The sequence below is a fragment of the Macrobrachium nipponense genome, chromosome 14 (assembly GCF_015104395.2).
Source record: "Macrobrachium nipponense isolate FS-2020 chromosome 14, ASM1510439v2, whole genome shotgun sequence".
Classification (NCBI taxonomy): Eukaryota; Metazoa; Arthropoda; class Malacostraca; order Decapoda; family Palaemonidae; genus Macrobrachium; species Macrobrachium nipponense.
In genome coordinates, this window is record NC_087207.1 from 51270186 (window position 1) to 51274156 (window position 3971).

Here is a 3971-nt window from a genome sequence, read left to right on the forward strand (position 1 = left end):
TCAGAGATATTCAATCAGTCCTGGTAACACTGCCCCTCACTACGGCATAGAGCTGTGCACTGGAGGCTGGCTTTGTAGCATTTACAGAGCCCCCTACATGCCTTTCTGTAGTTGCAGTGTATCAGTTCATAACATGCATCTTGAGCCTGGCCAAGTGTTGTCCATTTTGCCTTTCATGACCCATCCTCTTTTTCCCATCCCCACTCATCAGGGCTTGGAAGCTGTGGCTCTTTCTGTAATGTATTTCCCCAAACATGCCCACCTTGATTCACTGATTGTAACGCATGCTGCCTGTGGGCAGCCTGAGTTAGGGGGATGTTTTCCAGAGCTCTTGATTGCTTTGAAAAAAGGTGCTGTCATGCATCATTGACCTTTACCAGGCCACACGCTTTGTCATACATTAGAACAACAAATCTCTCCAGAAGGTCGAAGGCATTGCCAGGAATACTTGGTGGGGCATTTGAGAGTAGGAGGAATGCATCAGTGACTTCTGGGTAAACAGACCAGGTATCCCATGCTGTCTTCCTTCTCTTTCCTGCAAAGAAGGAGGTTGTATCACAGCCTGTAAATAAGTGAAACATTGCCAGTGCAAATGATTTTGATGGACCAAGGGTAGCTGCTATGTTGTGTGATGGGATATACCTATGATGCTTCCCTACTCCAAATGATATCCATACCTCATTGATAGGTAAGCTGTGTAGCTTAGACAGGATGAGCACCACAACGTCTGTGTCTGATGTTCGTACCATGACATCTTTATGTCCCTTGTTAGTTGCATCCAGGAGATGAAGGACTATCCGAGTATCAGCTTCCTCATGCGTGCATGGCTCAATGAGACATCTGTCTTCTCGAAGTGGTGATGAAAGCACACGCTTAGCAATGTGTTGTACACCTCTTTTCATGGGAAGTGTACATGTGTAACCTCTTCTTCCAGCATGTGAAACAGCTCAGTTTTGTTTTTTGTTGACATGAAGAAAGCTTTGCCAGTTACTAGGCACATTTGAGGCAGCTTCAACCCTTCTTCGTATCCCAGTCTCTCTCTTCTCTCTGGTGGCTCCTTTGAGGCTGTTTGGATTATACACATCCCACACAATGTCCAATCTGTTCACATGTTCCAGCTGGTGTCGAATGTATGGGATGAATACAGTATTGGTGTAGTCTCCAAATGTTTTTGAGGTCCGTGGGGAAAGCGTTTGTACATTGACAGCTCCATCTAAGATCAAAGCAGCAACTTCTGGGCTTCCTTCAGGTGGTTGGGTCATAGATTCAAGCTCATGAAGATCTACCTTGTTCCCTGACCTCATGTCCCCAACCTTGGAAAGTGATGGGGGCCATGGCTGATTTTCATACTTGAAGAAATCCTCAAGGTTGCCTTCTCTGGACTGGCATGCAATGTACAGTCTTGAAAACAAAGAGCAATCTTCTTTCATTGTTGCCATCTGTGACTTTTGTTTAGGTTGACAGTTCTTTGAGAACAAAGGGAATTTATTCTTCTTGATTGGTTCCTTGATTGACTTGATTCTATCCAGGAACCTTTCCTTGATAAATAAATCATGTTGCTCCTTTCCCACCTTGTACACAGATTCCACAGTCTTCTGTACATCAGAGTTCATAATGACCTTTGTGTCCAAAGTTAGGAGATCCCCACTGTCTTCTTTAAATGGGTTTCCCATGCCTTCTATGACATCGACAAGGGCTGTCACTTCTTTGGAAAAGGTCATCTGAGTAGCCGGGGTTTGTTCATGATGCTTTAGTGAATCATCAATGCTTACATCTTCGAACTATGCGATCATCCTTGATATCTCTGGGCCCGCAACTATCATGCGCTGTAGGGCATTTGGATTGTCAGTCAGTCCAACCGCTCCTCCTTCACCTTTCACCAAGGCATTGACTTGCTCATGGGCCTGATCAAGTGCCATTGCAGAAAATGGACGTTCAGCCTTACGTGCCACAAACCCTCCTACAGTGAATTCTTGGTAGATGGAAGGATGCTTTGCAGAGAGGGAGCACATATCCCTTATATGGACTGATAGCCACCTTGCATAGTTGATATGGTCAAGGCTGAATACCCATGGAATAAACTAAGCAAGTGACTCTATGTAGCCTTGGAAAAATTACATTTCCTGATGGATGCAATAATCTCAAGGATGCACAGCTCCAATTGAAGAACAAGCTCCCAGTATTGAAATTGGGGCTGATCTGCTGACATCTTGTCATTTCAAGTTGTGAACCTCATGGGCTCTTCTCCTTCAGATAGAGATTCTGTGTATTGTCCATAAGCATTGTGCTTTAGGAGGAAGAGAGCAGTAGCTGTCACTTGATGGGCATGTCTTGTTCCGGTTACATGTGAGGCCTTCAGCAAAGAATCAGCTACACCACTAGTAGCAACACCAGCATTGCAGATGGCTGTAGTCCAACCGCTGCCATCTAACCAGTCACCAAGAATCTTGAGGGCAGCAATCTCAATATGTGGACCTCCCAACATTATGAGGAATTTGTCTTCTCCATGGGTGTCAGGATAGTTCCATTGGATAGTTTTTGCTATTGCAAAGAGTGGTTGGTCCATTACTAGGACTGGAACTTGACCAGGGTTGAGATATTCTGTTGCAGACTTTACAACATTCATAGAGTGTTTTATCATGGTGACTGAATATGCACACTCCAGGAACAGGGCCATGAGGGCAACTCTTGTAGTAGGTGTTTCTGCAGCCTGTTGAAGTGAAACATGGTAAGCAGTCCAGGAGAGATAGTCATATTTTGCCAACTCATTCTTCTTAATCAGTTCACTCAGATGTAGCAACCAGTCATTGTCCTTTGACAAAACCAGAGCTGGTTTTAGGTTTACAGATGTTACTGGAACTGCCTCAGGAACAATTTTTACTGGTGGCACATTTGTGAATGCAGCAGGAACTGGCTGGATTTTCTTTCTTCTTGGCAAATTATCGTCAATTTCTGGGAGAGGACGACACAATCCTTCATTCACACTACATGTTTGCTGCATGAGAGATATTCCTGTATCATGACAGGAATCTTTCCATGTTGTAAAAGTTGGATTGTGGTCAATATTGTCAACCGCTGCAACAGTGAAGAGATTTCTGGCAAGGTTAGGAGGACAAACCACTCCCTCATCATCATATATAGCTCAAACTTTGTTCGCTATGTCCGTGGATATCCCAAGGACTCGGTCATAAGAGATACATAGCCCCAGGTTGTACAGACAATCAACAAGACCTCTCTTTCTAGTTTCTCCATGGATCTTCAATGCTAGGTAGATGGCTACTGGTGCTTCTTCCTCTGTTGTGTCGATGAGTTGAACTTGTAGAATTCTCTCCTTGGGATTTCACACTGTTAAATGCAATGATCTGGGAGATGGTTTTGCTGGCCCATGACACTGGTTTATCTTGAAGAGATTGCTCTTTGATATCTGGAACATTAAGTATCATGTTAACCAGTGGATTTGGAGATGATGGCATAGACGTTTCTTGACAATCAGCAGGGAATCTTCCATCGAAAGTCTGCTTCAGTTTGAAGATGTCATGTCAGATGATTTTTGATGCATTAGCCAGCACTAAAGCATCTGCATCAAAATCTTCTTTGCATGCTTGTTTCAGTGCTGCCTCATTTTCTTGGTCATAAGCAAGTAGAACCTCCCTGCCATCCATTTGAGCTCTGAGATCTGGAATGGCAGACAATGTTCTTTCATTGTGCCTTGTGGTATGAACCTAAGCGTCCTGAAAACCAAGCTCATGTAGTCTGTCTACATAGAGGGTCCTTAAATCCTGCATTTTAAAGACTGGTTTGGCTTCCATCGACTCCTGAAATGTCTCAATATATGAGACCAACTTGTTGTTAGTCCATCCTAAGAGGAGACACCGTTCTTCCAAGGGGTGCGGACGTGTTGGAGGTCTCTCTCAGCGTTTCTTCACAGAAAAAGAAGGGTTTTTTCGCCATTGGTGACTATACCTCTTATA